We start from the raw sequence: 17,302 nt of genomic DNA, 5'->3' as shown, positions 1-17,302 counted from the left end.
GGGGCGATACCTGTTCCTGCAGGGCATGATCAGAGAGGAACCGGTAGTATTGGGCTGTGTCTATGCACCTCCCCCGCTCTCCTGGGACCTGGTGGAACGGCTTCTGTCACTGTGGGCGGATATGCCAGAGTGCCTGTCCATGATTGGAGCGATTGGAATGATGTACTGGATGTGTCCTGGGACCGTTGGAGGCCGAGGGAGAGTGTGACTACACGCCAGGCTACGAAGCCTTCTTCGTTGGTGACTGGGCTCGATTGGGTGGACCCTTTCCACCGAATGCACGGAAACACTCAGGGATACATGTTTCTCTCTGCGGTTCATAACTCCTTCTCTCGCCTCGACTATTTCTTCGTTCCTCGGGCGGCAGCTGGCAGGGTGTTGCAGGCAGAGATCCTTCTGAGGGGGCTCTCTGATCATTCACCGATTACTCTAGCGATACAGATGGGCTGGGCGAAACAGCCCTTCCGCTGGCGCGTCTCGACGTGGAACCTCCAGAAGGCAGAATACAGGGAGTGTCTGGAGAATGCGCTTGATCAATACTTGACGCTCAATGTGGGGTCGGTTTCGGGGGCTGAATCTCTGTGGGAAGCACTGAAGCCCACAATGCGGGGCGTAGATATATCCTTTTGCGCGGCAGCCCGCAGGACGCGGAAGGAGGCTCTGCTACAAGCGGAGACTACTATTGCGGATCTTGACCTTCGTAGTAGAGGGGTTGGCAGTCACCATGCACGGCAGCAGCTGTTGCTGGCGCAACAGAACTATTCAGCTCTTCTTATAGATGAGGCCCACCTTACCTGGCTGGCAACGCGCAGTAGGGTCTTCCAATGGGGGGATAAATCTAGCAAGATGTTACATCAGTTGTGTCAAGGGATGTTCCATTCCCAGCCCCTTCCTGGTATAGTGGGCCTGGACGGTAGGCCCCTCACAGATGCCCATGATATTGCTGAGAGCTTCTCTACCTATTTTACAGAGCTATATGCCCCCAGAGAATGTCTCCACAAAGACGTAGTAAGCTGGTTTTTGCATAACCTCCTGCCTCGGGCCCTGTCTGGTGAAGCGAGTGCAGAGCTGGATATCCCACTTACGGACGAGGAATTGGGTGCAGCCCTGGGAGACCTTAATTTGGGAAAGGCCCCAGTGCCAAATGGGTTCCCTTGTGAATTAAAAAAAAAAATTTACAGCTTGGATTCTATTACCGTAGAGTGGTGGAGGATTCCCGTGAGCGGAGGTGTCTTCCTCGGGACTGGCGACATGCTGAAGTTGTAGTGTTTCACAAACCAGGCAGACCCCCAGACCAACATGCTTCCTATCGTCCTATTTCACTCCTAAATATAAAAGCAAAAATGTTTGCCAAGGCGTTGGCCAACCATATGCGGTCTCACATTTCTACCTTGGTACACCCAGATCAAACCGGGTTTTTGCCCCAGTGGGCGACCCGACATAATATTTGCCGGGCACAGGTTGCTGTTGCGGCTATCCTTGGACTAGGGGTATGGGCGGCGCTCTTTTTGGCTGATTCCCTTGGCTGGGTCTATCTCTTCGCGCTGCTACGCAGACTGAATCTTGGACCGTGCTTTCTGTCCTACCTGTCCCTACTTTACACTGATCTTACTGCGTCAGTACGTGTTGGGGGGTCTATTTTCTCCACCTTTTCTCTCAGACGGGGCACCTGGAAGGGCTGTCCGCTGTCTCCATATTTGTTTGCCCTGGTGATGGAACCTTTGGCCGCCAGGGTCCGTATGGACGTGCAGGTATCTAGCTGTATACGTGTCATTTGATGAATAAAATCTGTTAAAAAAAATGCAATGGGTGTTGCAGTGGAACGCCCACAGGAACACCATTGCACGCCCCTTTCAAGCAAAGTGATGTGTGTAAAGGGGCTGTATTTACAGGGCGGCGGTAAGCCACTCAAAATGGCTTAGCACCGCTTTGTAAATAAATATGGAGAAGGGTATAACACCTTGGGAATGTCACTAAAAGTGACGTTCTGGTGGCGTTATCCCTTTGCAATATACACTGAAGTGTGGCAATGGGCATTGGCGACTAACTTTGGAGTTACCGACCCAGTTTTTTTAGCCACAAGGTTGCTGTGGGTCTATTGTTCGCTTCTGAGATGTGCTGTAGGATGTATCTCTCACTGTATGCTTTTGATTCTGTAATTGTTCATCTTGTTTGCTTATGTGATAGTAGTTGCCTTGGGGAGCAGTTAGCAATGGTGGCCTGGGCATGGTAAGTGCAGATTTCCATTTTGGCAGGTTGTTTGCTCGTTTATGGTTTGTGAATTATACATTTCGCCTTGGGGGTGTTTGGCTGCGGGCAGTCACACCATAGGTCTCCTGGGGATAGAGGGTGTTCTGGTCCATTTGCAGTCCTAATTTTTCTTGTTTGTACTGCGGTTTGGGTGCTGTTCTCCCCATTTGTATGCGTTGGACTTGCTTTTGCACCCTCCATGTTGCAAATAGTGTCTCCACTGGTTTCTACCTTTGGTTGTTTTTCCCCAATTTAATGAGTTTACTTGATTACTTTTTTCCTTTGTTTCCTGCAGCCATTAAAGCATCTCAACAATGGCAAACAAGTGCCTGGTAAGCTTGGAATTGACTCTGGGTGGAATCATGGGCTCCAAGTGGAAGGCAGCGCAAAGGAATACCAAGGATATGCGGTGTGACCCCACCGAACAAGTGAGCCATTCGTCCACCAGTTCTTCAGATATGGGGTGGTAGCCAGAGTCATCAGACCTCCAGCAGCAAGTCCCGGACTATGTCAACTTGAAGCAGCCACAATCTGGATGTAGAGAACACTTGCGTACATCGCAATGCCCAAAGCGTTGAGCATCAGAATCAGAAGGAACAGCAAAACTCTGCCACTCCAGCAGACCATCCAGGGCAGACATCTGCAAGAGCACACCTTATAGGGCATATTTGGACATGAACGTGCTACCCCAGAAGTGTCTGGGGTAGCACGTTCTGGGCCTGCACTGCCCTCTTCTGCAGAATCCCTTATGTATGACTAATACCCCATTGACTAGAACTTGTCTAACATAGTAATTTGCTCACTTTGCTGCAAGCCTGTCATTGGGAGAGGGGGGGAGTTTGGTTCACATTTAGGGACACCATTTAAAATTGCCCACTTGAAGCAAACAGGTGCAATTCAACAGACACAATGGATGCAATTTACCCTTCTGTTCATTATCATCATCATAAAAACGTTATTCGATTTTATTACAACAATCATATGAGTATCCACTACATAAATATATTGACAAACTTTACAGAATATAAGAAGAAAATGTACACATAGTTCAAATATGTCACATTTTATCATTACTTAAGGTGTGAGAAAGTCGATGGCTTGGATTTACCAAAGATAAAGTGCTAGAATCAAGAATAAAACAGGAAGTACTAAAAACTTGCCCTATAAACACCAACCAAGAACCAAGATATTTAAAAACAAAGTTTTGGTGTGGATAAAAGTTGTAAATATAACAACGCAGGTCTAACCTGTCTAACATCCATGGACAACAAAAACGGTCTAATATACTTTTGGCGAAGGGAAGCAAATCTGGGACAAATTAGCGCTACATTCATGGCATCACAGGTTGATACATTGTCGCATTTACAAGCGGGCGATTTGGAAGTTTTGTGCCAGACCCCACTTGAGTACAGAAGTTGGTGAAAGGTGCTAAGTCTAAAATAAGTCAAAAGGCGCTTGTGAAGATGGGGCATTTCCAAAAGTAAGTAAGGCTCAATTCCCTGTACAGTTTAGACCATTACATATGATTTCATCGACTACTTGATCAAGGCTAGAGTCTCTCTGTTTCCATCCTGAGGGAAAAGGCCTGCTTGACCCATGCAATATCTTTTTTCCTGGTTCCCTCAGGATCTGAGAGAAGGCCTAGTCTCCCTAAGTTAAAAAAGACGATTTTATATAATGAAGCCATGGAATCTGAAGTGCATAGTACAAAAATAGAAAATCCTGAAGGATTAGTCTATTTAGTTCTAATTCCACCATTGCAAATTGCCCACTTGATGAAAAGCGGTGCAATTCAACGGATACAGTGGCTGCAATTTTCCCTTCTGTTCTTACATGGTCTTCCTTGACACTACCATGCCATCCACCCATGCCTGTAATCTTTGGCCACTAGGTGCTTTCCAATAGAAAGCACCATCTCAATCAGCAGCTCTATCCTCTCACTTCCTGTATATAGGACCAAAAACTTATCGCCATTTTCATTTATAGAGATCGCAGGTTTCAAGCTTCTCATTGCTTTTTTGGCATCACACTGGAATATACCAAGTTCCCACTACTTTTCATACTTTTGTAGGACAGCGGCACCAGAGCTTTACTAGTTGGTGGTGAGCTTAGTGTCTTCAGCACTGATCAATTTGAAACACGATTTGGTACACCTGACCAAGGACACGTGGGCAAGTGTACAAAGCTTTGACTATATGCTGTCGATGTGAACTGAGTGTCCTTTGCTGCTGGTGTATCGTCTTCAGGCTCCCACAGCGTCAGCCCATGACTTCAAGCAGCACTTCATCTTAGGAGTTTGATGGACTCATGCACAAGGTTCTCAAGTGAAAGTTAAGCCCAAGGTTGTGGCCCATGACTGGCTATAGACGCCTCCCTTGAAGATTTGCTTTGTGGCAACTGACAATGGGAGCAGAATTATTGCTGCTCTGAACCTCGCAAAGAATCCTCATGTTTTGAATCTCATTGAGCTCAACAAGATTCTTCTGCTGATACACTTGATGGGGGTAGACATGTCAAAACATCTTCTGAGCGAAACAGGGCACATGGGTACAGAGATCCAGGGCCTTCCTGGCAAAATGAAAGATTGCTTGCAGGAGATGTGCGAATACGCAACACCAATGGCATTGACTACTACTTGCCAGCTACTGCCCTGGGCCCTCCTGCAGGGACTTTGTCTGAGCCATCTACACTAAAGGGAAATACAGCAGTCAGACTCTAGAGTGCTGCAAACATATATTATGATAGTCTCCGTAAAGGAAGTTAGACCTTCAGCGGGAAGTTGATAATGCTTCAGTAAGTGCTGATGGACCGAAACATTCCTTTAGGAGTACTGTTGCTTGCAGAAGGGTGGGGGAGGTGAAGCTTCTTTTGTGCTTGCAAGCTGTTCAGTGCTGACCATTTTCCCAGCAAGCAGGGTTAACAACTGGTGAAAATGGGTACTGTAGGGGAGTCACTGCTGCAATGGAAGAGTACACGACAGGTGTGTCCTAGACTATTATAGTTAACAGAAGTATCACTCAGTTGCTCTTATACCAGCGTCCAGTCAGATCTTTAGTGCTGCTGGGGGCAAAAGGACCTGCTAATTGTCTGACAGTGCAAAGAAACTCTTCTTACTCAAGATAAACTTGCACTTTCTATCAGACAGTGATGCACTTGCCTCACACTCCTTCAAAGGATGAGTGACACATGCTATTCTGTGTGGGTGTCAGGGATATTGCAGTTGGCTGACTTACAACCAATTAACTCCAGTGTGTGTAATTTCGTTCCAGATATGAGGGTTGGCTCTTTATAACTGCCCATGCTTGTGTGCTATGACCACTTACTGCAAACACTCATCAGAGGGACACCCAATTCTAACTTACTTACACCATAACATTTAGTGGATGCTAAAGGCATCATCATCACTAGCACCTGCCCCTTCTTCTGCCTCCAGAACCATTTGCCTGTTCTTTGCATTCAGAATCATGGTCAATTGCTTCTGTGCTGGGTTCTTTTCCTTGCATGCCCTCATAGAGTCTTTCCTAGGGTCTTAGGCAGCTTTTCTGCACAAGAGGATCAGTCCACAGACATAACAAGACATTACACCTTGCGCCAAGAATGGCTCATTGGCTGTAGCTGTCGGTATGTTCGTAACACACCCCAGTAGATCAAGGCCCAGGAGATGGACTCTGCAGTCACAGGTATGCTTGTCATGATCAGTTGAGGAAGAAGTCACTTAATGGTTCTGGCATTGGTGGGGCGGTGCTGGTCGTGGCGGCACTGACATTTCTACTGGAAGCAGCACTGTTGGTTCTGGTTGAGGCAGTGATAATAGTCACTTCAAGCTCTGTAAGTTTATGATGGCACGACAGGTATAGGATCATTGCAAATGTATGTACACTGGTAGTGGTGTCACTGGTGGTGTTGCTGCTGGTATTGTTGGTGGTGGTATTTTTTTTCAGTGTGAGTAGTGCTGCTTGCACTGTGATAAGTACTGCTGTAGATGGAAGTGGTGTCAGGTAATATCTCTGTCCATGGTGGTACTTTTGATAGGGATAATGCATGGGCTGCTACTGAAGGTGCTATAGTTGGGTACACTGTTACTGGAGCTGCTGCTGTCACTTTCAATCAAGCAATCAATCAATCAGGGGGCTTAAAAAGTGCGCTACTCACCCATGAGGGTCTCAGGGCGCTGGGGGATTGGGGCAGCTCCGGATCAGTCGAAGGGCCAGGTCTAGAGATCCTTCCTGAACGTGTGTAGGGTTGGGAGCATCTGATGTTAACGGGGAGCTTGTTCCAGGTCTTGGCTGCGAAGTAGGAGAACGCTCTCCCACCTTCTCTGTGTCTGTGGATGCAAGGGACCTCTGCCAGGGCGAAGTCAGCAGAGCGGAGGTTCCTCTTGGGTGCGTGGAAGGAAACTCTCTCATTGAGATATTTTGGTCCAATGTTGTTGAGGGATTTGTAGGCGTGGGTGAGGAGCTTGAATGTGACCCTCTTCTTGACGGGGAGCCAGTGGAGGTCTCGTAGGTGTTGGGTCATGTGCTTGTGATGTGGTGCTGCAAGGACGAGTTTGGCTGCGGCATTCTGGATGGTTTGGAGTTTGTGTAGAAGAGTTCTGCTGATACCAGCGTATAGGGCGTTGCCGTAGTCCAGTCTGCTGGTGATGAGCGTATGAGTGATGGTCCTTCTGCACTCGGGGGGATCCATTTGAAGGTCTTGAGGAGGATGCGCAGGAAATTGAAACTTGAAGTTCATGGAGAGGGAGGAGTCGAGTATGATGCCGAGGTTTTGTGCGTGGTCCATAGGGGTGGGTGGCTTTCCGAGGGCGGAGGACCACCAGGTGTTGTCCCAGGCGGAAGTGCCGGTGGCCGAGGATGAGGACTTTGGTTTTCTCTGAGTTGAGCTTCAAGCAACTGTCTTTCATCCAAGCTGCGACGTCCTTCATTCCTTCTTGAAAGCAGAGTCTGGTGTCTTCGGGGTTCTTCGTGAGCGAGAGGATGAGTTGGGTGTCGTCAGCATAGGATACTATGCTGAGCCCATGCTGTCTGACGATGGCGGCACGGGGGGCCATGTAGATGTTGAAGAGCGTAGGGCTGAGCGACAATCCTTGGGTTACTCCGCAGTTGATGTCAGTGGGTTCGGAGAGGAATGGGGGGAGTCTGATCCACTGGGTTCGGACGGAGAGGAAGGATTGGATCCATTCGAGGGCGGCTCCTTGTATCCCTGCGTCGTGAAGTCTGGCTGCGAGCGTGCAATGAGAGACGGTGTCGAAGGCTGCGGAGAGGTGACACAGTTGATGGGGCTGAGGCTACCACTGGTTGCACTTGGGCAGGTCTCCTTCACTTGTGAAGTGGAGACACAATATTGCTGCCTTCTTCCGCTGTATGGAACATAGCTGAGCCAGGCTGTTTTGATTAATGCTAACCGGGAAAGAGAGGTGACAGAGCCTATTTGAGAGGCCACAGGGCAGACAGGTGCTTTTGGGCCCTAATCATGGTGGTTGAGGTCATTTGCAACTTGTGCCCTCCGGTCTGTCCTACTATGGCTCTACAGACTAGGCCAATTACAACCCTTTGTACACTTGACTCTCAGGGTAGCGAGGGTGAGCAGTCTTAGGCTTCACAGGGTGGTTGTATGGGGGCAATAGCTCAGAGCTCAACATTAAACAACAGACAGAACAACTTTATGGCCAGCTCAATGCTTGCTATTTTGTAAAAGCTGCTATTTTAATCACACAGCAGATCGAAATACTACACACTTCTATTAGATTAATGATTACAGGATTGTATCCCTGTTTGTAATCTCTGTAAGATCAAACCCCATTCCAATATTCTCTCATCACCAGGGTGACCTTAATAGCTAATGTCTCCATTACGCCCACAGTTTCTGATGTGCAACTCAATTCAAGAGTTCTTATTCCGAGGTTACTTGAGGCAGAAAGCCTAAAGACCTCACACTCAAATGTATTGAAGTGTGTCTAAGTTCTTTGCTCCAGTTGCAGATGAAGCGGTACGCTCCCTCCTCGATGGTCTTGCAGATTGGGTGCTGTGACATGTGCAGCACCTGCCTTCTGTCCATGTAGGAACCTCTTTTCAACACTTGCTTTGATGAATGATTACAACACGGTGGGTCTGGAAGTCATAGCACAGCTTCTTCAGCAGTTGTGGCTTCCCAGGACAACTGGGATCCTCGAAGCAGGGGTGAGTTTTCAAATGGCAGGCGCAGCGGCAGCACCATCTTGTGGACCTCAGCAGCTGTCAATGGACACAGCTACACCTGATTTGGTGAAGTCTTTGAGGCAGTTCTCAGCAGGATCTGCATAGAGAGACTGGGATACCCACTCATGATGTAGGTCGCTCCTAGTTTAGCCTTGCTCTCTAATGCAGTCTCCTTTCTCCAGGTGCGGTTCATGCTAGAAATATGCTAGGGTGTCCTCCTGGACTGCTCTCCTCCTGGAGGGCCACGAACACTACGTCCCCCTCTTAGCAGGCAGGCAATCCTCCAGGCACTAAGGAGACCCTCAGTTCCTCCAGCAGAAACTGCAAACTTCAAAAAATATCCTCACAGTTAAGGCTGTCAAAAATACATCAGCCCTGGATACAAAGCAACTCTTTGAGCACTCTGAAGTGCACTCGCTTCCTTGGTCAGGAGGAAGTTAGAACTGGAACAAAGTGGGGTAGGTAGGATCCCATTTTTTATATACATTTTTTTCACATAGGAGATGTGGATTCACTGCATCAAACATCAGAACCGATCTGGGGTGGTTCTCTTTCAAGTGTCATTTTCAGGCTGCTCTCCAGACACACCATTTGTGTAAAACAATGCTTCTTAAAACATGTAGAACTTGGGCTGCATCCAAGCTGGAGTACTCCAAGTATGAGCAAAATGAAGTGTGAGATCTCTGCACCTGGCTGTCATCGTCCTTCCTCAAGCACAAATACACAGATAAAGAAGCTGGCCTAGAATAATCCTCATCCTGAACAATATAAACTGCAGTGCCATCCCTCACCCACAGCATCAAACAAATGCAGTGTCAAAAAGACTAATTAGTAGTTCCTTGCTAACCAAAAGTCCTAATAGAATTTATAAGGGCAGCTTGTCTTAAGCCTCCTCAGTGCATGCAATTCGCTCCCGCTATCTGAGGAAGCTGTCTTCATCTTTCATATTGTGCCATACTAACTTTCTCCCTAAGTACCCCTCATGAGCGAGATTTACCAGCGTAGGTCTCAAAGCATCAGGGTGTATTACTCTCTCACCTCGCATGAGTTGCCCTTGGCATAAAGTGAGTTAATTTCTGATGAACCAGAAAGGTAATAAATCAGAATCAAACTTCCTGCTATCGGGCCACCCTTTTACAACAAAATTCTTTACAACGGGAAGCAACACATCTTCCAATAAGGCATGTTCCCACTCTATTTCTTGAATAGCAGGTTTCTTGACCCAGCAAACACTAACAGAATCACAGTCTAAGGTATCACTACAACAGTCAATGGGGAGTCTCGATAGACAATCTGCCGCCTTATTGGAGGAGCCCGGAAGATACTGCACTTGAAAATTGTAATCTTCCAATCCCTCACTCCAACGCTTAAGTCTAGTAGTGAGTCTTTCACTCTCTGGACACGAGAAAACTTGAATTAATGGACAATGATCAAATCTAACATTAAAAGGAATCCTTCAAAGATAAAACTTAAAATGTTTAATTGCCCAGACAATAGCCAAAGCTTCCCTTTCGATGCACGAATACTGCTGCTCCAGTTTTTTCAGCGCCCTAGAGGCGAATGCAACCACCTTTTTCTCACCTCCATCGATTTGGAAAAGCACCGCCCCAAGACCACACAAACTAGCGTCAGTGGTAAGGAAGGTTTTCTTCTTTGATTCAAAGTGACCAAGAGTAGGCATCTTGCCAATTGCTTGTTTGATAGAATTAAAAGCTAAAACACACTCAGGTGACCAGACAAAATATGCTCCCTTCCTAAGGAGGGCTCTGATGGGTTCGACAGTGGAAGCAAAACCTTGAACAAACTTAGAGTAAAAATCGGCAAGGCCAAGGAAAGACCTGACCTGTTCTTTATCAGTTGGGGCAGGGGCATCCACAATACTTCTAGCTAGATCCAGTTTTGGACGGATACCCCCCCAGAGATAACATGTCCCAAATAAATGACGGAAGACACACCAATATTACACTTCAGTCTATTCACAGTCAAACCTTTCTCAGCTAGTCTTTGTAAGACAGTTCTCAGAATTCTGTCATGTTCCAAATCATCCTTCCCGTAGACCGGGATGTCGTCCTGGAAGAACATGACTTTGGAAATTTCACCAAGTATCTTGATGCGTTGAAAGCAGGCAGCTGCTGAGGCTAATCCGAATGGCATCCTGACTAAACGGAAAGCCCCCAGTGGTGTCACAAAAGATGTTAAATGTTTGGACTCTAAATGGAGGGGTACCTGGTGGTAAGCCGAGGATAAGTCTAACACGCTGTAGACCTTGGCACCATCAAGCATGTTAATTGACTCGGAGATATTTGGAAGGGGTTGGCGGTCAACCCAAATCCACTTGTTTAAGCTTCTCAAGTCCACACACATCCTAATACTTTTCCGTCCATCCTTGGGGGCCAAAATTACTAGGGCCAACCATTCCGACGGTTCAATTTCCTCAATCACACCCAGTAGTACCAGTCTCTTGAGTTCATCTCTGAGAGGTATAAGCATCATGTTGGGAACCTTTCCAACCTTGTGTACTACAGGTGTTGCATTCTCCTTGAGCACAATACGATGTTCAACGTTTTTGAGAAGGCCCAGATTGTCGGAGAAAACTTGAGGAAATGCCTCAAAAAACTTACTGGAGGTTGCTGATTGGTCAACCAACATAACTTGCTCAGATGGGTAATGAGCATTCGGGTTAAGAATTATCCCCAAGTCTCTCTGATGTCTCCACCCTAGGAGATCATCACCACGTTTGGCGACATAAATCTTCCCAATGGTCTCTCTGCCCTTAAAATGAATCTTCATGATGGCAAACCCAATTACATCAATATGCGAGCCACCATAACTGACTGGGCTAATGTTAAGAGCAGAAAGTTGTGACTCAGGAAAAGTTTTGTCCAACAGTTCATTCCCAAGCATAGTGAAAGGAGACACAGAGTCTGCTAAAACTAGAACTAACTTGTCACCAATCATCACCTCACATTCTGGCATGCTAATGACATCAGCATTAACAATGCCATCACTTCGCACGCTTAGCATCACAGTTCTGGAAGTGTCACAGGTTCCAACATTCTCTACAGTGCGCACTCTGCCACCAGACTTGCATACTCTGGCGTAGTGACCTTTGATCCCACATTTGTGGCAGGTTCTATTTTTCGTACAGCAGTTGGGGTAGTTGGAGGAATGGTTGGTGTTACTGCATCTGTAACACTTCACTCTTGAAAAATCAGTGGAAGGTTAAACATTGGTTCCTCGCATACGTTTGGAAACACTGTCAACAGAGTCTTGGAGTGTGTTCTTTTGGGTCAACTCATGAATGCTACTGGGAGTTGGAACATCGCCTGTTATAGCTTTATGGGTTTTCATCTCTCTAACCCAACCAGAGGTATTTTCCATACCCTCTACGATGGCTACTGCATCCTTGGGAGACGGATTTCTTGACAAACGTTTTTCTTGAACTCTAGGACTGTTGGTGCATCTGACCAGTTGATCGCGTATCAACGAGTCTGTAAGATCACCAAACTAACAGGTGTGTGCCAGTGTCTTTAGAGAAGCTATATAGTTCCCAACCTTCTCGTTAGGTTCTTGGACTCTCATAAAAAATGTGTGCCTCTCTAAAACAACATTGATGTGAGGCCCAAAGTACATTTCCAGCATCTTTATGGACATCTCGAAGACATCAGAAGGTTCTCCGTCACCTTCACCAACAGGAAGTACATCAATACTCTCATATATGTTGCGCCCTTCTATTCCGAGATTATGAAGAAGAATTGCTTGCCTCCTATGCGCCGAGAATTTTTCACCTCCTATAGCCACCAAGTATGAATCAAATAACAATTGCCATCTCTGCCATGACAAAAGTGGTTCACCTTTTTCGCAGAGGAATAGAGGAGGTTGGTTCATTAAGGTAGCTGCCATCCTGGTGAAGAAAGCCAAGGCGGACTTGGTGCGTTGGCACCAGCTGCCTCTCAATCCGCTAGGAAGAGTGGCCCTCTATAAAATGATGATTCTTCCCCGGTTTCTCTATGTGCTGCAAAACACCCCCCTCTCCTTTCCGCGCCCTTGGTTCCGCGAGTTAGACGCGATGGTGACGAGATTCCTCTGGGGCAGCGGGAGGCACCGGCTGGCATTATCGACGTGCCGCATACCCACCTTTGATGGGGGCCTGGGCATGTCTGACCTCTACCTTTATTATCTTGCCACTCGCCTGCTGGTCGTACATGACTGGTTTGGGGGGGGTTGGTCTGACCCCGCCTATAGGGTGGAACTCGGTGAGTTGGGCTTCTCCGGTATCCAGGATCGACTGTATGGCGCGTCCGTCCCCGCCTCTTGCCCGGATATCACCAGGGCCGTCTTCTTGTCCTGGCGAGCGGCGCTCCGTCATACCCGCTGGACGGGGAGGCTGACCCGGGTCACACCCCTGTGGCACGGGACATGGCTGCGTGAGGTCGCGGCGCTGGAAGGGTTTAGATCGTGGGACTCAATTGGCATTTCCCAGCTGGGGGACATCTGGCGGGGCGGGCGAATGTGTTCCTTTTCAGAGCTGCAGGCGCGCTTCTCCCTCCACTCCTCCCAATTCTTTAGATACCTCCAGCTGCGCCATGCTATACGCATCCACACCCCGCTGGACGTCCGGCTGCCGGACCACAGCCCCCCGGAGGCTCACGTTATGATGGGCAACTTGGGGAGGGGGGGCGTCTCCAGGATTTACCGCTCCCTCGTCAACTGCACCCCTACGTCCCTTGAGGGCCTTAAGGAGCGCTGGGAGGGCTGGGTGGGTCCCCTGGATGAGGCCGACTGGCGGGACGCCCTTATGGCCCCCCGCTTGGTGACGGCCTCAGCTCGGCTACGGCTTGTCCAAATTTATTACTTGCACACTGCTTATCTCACGCCGGCCCGCCTACACGGCGCGGGCCTCTCCGGGGATGCGGCTTGCCCCCGCTGTGGCTTCGAGCCGGCTGATTTTCTTCATGTGGTGTGGTCCTGCCCGGAGCTGGAGGGGTTCTGGAGGGGCATTGAGTCCGAGCTTACGGAGGTCCTGGGGTGGGAGGTGCCACATGAACCTAGACATTCCCTATTGGGCATCACGGATGGATTGGATGGCACGCGCTCAGAACACCGGTTCCTCATGACGGCCTTGATGGTGGCTAAACGAGACATTGCAGCGGCATGGAAGCAGCCACAGCCGCCAACCGTAGCTAAATGGGGCGCCGGGGTGGACTGGTGTGCGGCGCAGGAGCGGACTCTCTATCAGGCACGCGGCTGTCCCAAGAAATACCGGAAGGTGTGGGGGAAATGGTTAGGCAATATACCTTAGCGGAGTGGGTTGGGGTGGGGGGGGAAGGTTTGGGGAGAGGGTGGCAAGGTGATGCGGGGTGGGGACTTGGAGGGCCAGACGTTCTTTTTGTTGTACTGCTAAAAACAATAAAAACTTGTTTATCAAAAAAAAGGTAGCTGCCATATCAATATTGTCAAAAATGCTTATAACCTAATAATAAAGATGGGTTTGTCAAAATAAAATAATGGTGTATGATAAAGTCAGGGCATTCACAAATGTATATAAGGCGGTGTTAACATATGTAATAGATAAGAGTTGTTGATAATTGAGTGTAGATGGAAAACGTGAGGCAATATGCGCAGTAATAGAAGAAGAGTAGTATCTGCAGTCCATTCGAGTCTATATAACTTAAAGCTCCGTGATAATACAGGTTGTAGTCAGTAGAAAGAACACAAAAACAGTACCTACAAGATTCTTTAGAGTAAACTCATTTAACTGCTCCATAGTGGTGCACGAAGCCATACGGTGCCCAATTCTAATTAAAAATGCCTGAATCGGGGCTCCGTAGTGGCGCGCAATGTTGTTGTCATGGAAACGAACAAACAACAAATCCAAGATGGTGGCACGCACGTTGCGTGTGTGTAACGTGATTATGTTGGTAAACGCTGGTGAAGCTGTGCACGTCTGCGATTGCACGAGAAAACCATCACGAGGAATGTCTCAAGCATTAGGAGCCGTTGGAAATAGGCAAAAAAATTAAAGTTTGCAAAAATTCTGCTGCAAACTCACAGAAAGTCGAGAAAAGCAGGAGTAGAAATCGGAGATCCTGAAGACAGCAGGAAGGCACCTCTTCACTTGTCACTGAATTCCCATTGCAGTGGTGAAGACAATAAATTTGTGGGTTCACACGAAAAATGGGAAAATTGGTGGCAGGCTTGTCCCCTGCAAGCGCCGCTCGTCGCCAGTGTTGAGAAGACACTTTTAGGTAAGTCAACAAGTCTTTTATTACTTTCATAGAAAAGCCACCAACTTCAGTTGTCAGCTTGTCCAGTTCTTCTCAAGGTACCTGTCTCCACACGAGACGCTACCATAGAGATAGAACTACCATGCACAGTAGTTCTAAGAATGACCATAACACAATGCTTCTCAAAACATGTAGAACTGGGGCTGCATCCAAGCTGGAGTACTCCAACTATGAGCAAAACGAAGTGTGAGATCTCTGCACCTGGCTGTCATCGTCCTTCCTGAAGCACAAATCAGGGACAGATAAAGAAATTGGCCTAGAATAATCCTCACCTTGAACAACATAAACTGCAGTGTCATCCCTCACCCACAGCATCAAACAAATGAAGTGTCAAAAAGACTAATTAGTAGTTCCTTGCTAACCAAAAGGCCTAATAGAATTTATAAGGGCAGCCTGGCTTAATCCTCCTCAGTGCATGCAATTCTCTCCCACTATCTGCGGAAGCTGTTCTCATCCTTCATATTGTGCCATACTAAACCAAGGGCATCCAAACAAATATAAACATACATAAACTCACACATACTCCTGCTACATACAGGTCTCACACATACACTTTACATACACATATACTCAACATGCATATGGCATGTCAGCGCAAGGGTGTATGTCTTCACATAGCAGCAGACCTTTACAGGAGAGAGGGTCACACTCTCGCTGACACAAAAAAGGCCTGGTTGCATTGTTATCATAAAACAGGATATGCTGACACCACTGCGTTATGTTATGAACCCATGAGAGGGACAGTAGTTTGCTGGCGTTTATGAAGTCATGCTTGGTGAACCCCTCCAAATCACAGGCCACTTCTAGTTCAAACAATGTCAGGGACAAGCCTCTGTGCTCAGGCTATATCATCATGATGCTACATCCCAAAAAGTCAGGATACTACTTTCACAGACAGAAATCCTCCTGTTCGGAAAAGCGCTGGATCTTTGGTCAGAAGATTGGTGGCCAACATATCTCGTTCCAGTACCCTGCCCTAAGAGAGTGGTAAAAAACCTTTGCTTCTTGGTTGACAATAAGCTACTCATGAAGGAATAGGTGACCTCCATTTGTGGTACCTGTTTCTACACCTTATGACTGGTTAGAAAAGTGTTCCATTGGCTTCCATTGACTTTGAGGAAAACGTTGGTCCAGGCCCTCATCTCGAGTCATCTGAACTATGGGAATGCACTTCTGGTAGTGGCCACGAGCCCGTCCTCTCCAACTTACAGCTGGTAGAAAACACTGCAGCCAGACTGGTCTGTAAACTTACCTGGCTCTCCTTCTGTACCCACCCTACGAGCACAATGCTGGCTACCATTAAGAAAGCATTATCTGTTCAAACTCATGTGTCTTATTGATAAAACGCTTCTTTGGAATGGCCCGCATACCTGCATACATGGCTTTCTAGGTATCATCCAGGCATGGGCGTAGGAAGTGTGGGGGACGCGGGGGATATATCCCCCCCAGATTTTGGAGTGGGGGGGGACGAGGGGACAAAGGAATTTCCCCTCTCCCTTCTTTTATCGCAGGGCCATTAGCACGCGAAAGCGCTACCTAATGGCCCTGCACTTGACCTGCCTGGAGTCAGAGGCCACCCGCCCTCTGCCTTTTGTTATGCTGCAGGAAGGCTCAGCCGTTCTGGGAAGGGCAGAGAACGGAGAAAAAATAAACGCTGTCTCTTTTCCTTCATGGCAAGGACCGTGTCCACTACTCCTGATCTGCCTCTGGCGGCTGCCCTCCTCTCTTTATTCCTCCATCTCTTTCTGTCTCTGTCTCGCTCCTGCTTACGTGCTGATTTCAAGAGGCAGCCCTTAAGGTACTCTCTCTTGCCTCTCCTTTTCTTTATTTGTTCCCCTGTGAAATTGATCCAAAAAAGGCTGAACACTTTGGCTGTAAAGTCCTCATTTTCTGACCGTTTTCTATTGAAAAGAAAAACCTCAGAATGGAGAGAAAAAATAGTTAAATACCTAAATAAAGCAATACAGAGTGGACAGCAGACAGGCCAGACTGTTATTTACACCCACACACATTAGCGCCACTTTACAGAGTTTGCCAGTGAGAGCGCTACTTTCTTTTTATCTTCTTTCTTTGAACAACATTGTTTTCCCAGGGTAGGTAAGTGCGCCATTCCTAAAGGGACTGCAATACCTGGTTGATGGGTAGAGTGGAAACGTTTAATATGATCGTTTTCAACTTTTTAATTATTTTAGCTTATAAAATGCTGCTCTGTGTTTGGGGATGTGGTCTTTTTTAAAACAAAGTGCATACATTTTGAAAGGATATAAGAAATGGACATTGAAAGGGGTCCATTCCTGGTCCTGTAGCCATGTCTTGAACTTTTCAGGCAAAATCACTTACTGATTTCTGAATAATGAGTTTAAAACCGTTAAGGTAACCATGTTTTTTTCTGATTACAGTTCACATGCTTTGCTTATTCTTGCATTCCCTATGAGTGTTTGCTTTTTCCAGGGTGTTATTCATATTTTTCAGGCAGCATTTTACTGTTGTCTAGTGCATAATTTGAATTTAGTCACAGCACAATTGAGTTGTGCTGAAGGCAGTGCGAGTTTCTCTCAGTGGGGCAGT

This window comes from Triturus cristatus, chromosome 3_2 (genome assembly GCF_964204655.1).
Source record: "Triturus cristatus chromosome 3_2, aTriCri1.1, whole genome shotgun sequence".
In the NCBI taxonomy this organism is placed as follows: Eukaryota; Metazoa; Chordata; class Amphibia; order Caudata; family Salamandridae; genus Triturus; species Triturus cristatus.
The sequence above is the reverse complement of the archived record's forward strand: the minus strand, read 5'-3'. Positions refer to the sequence as shown.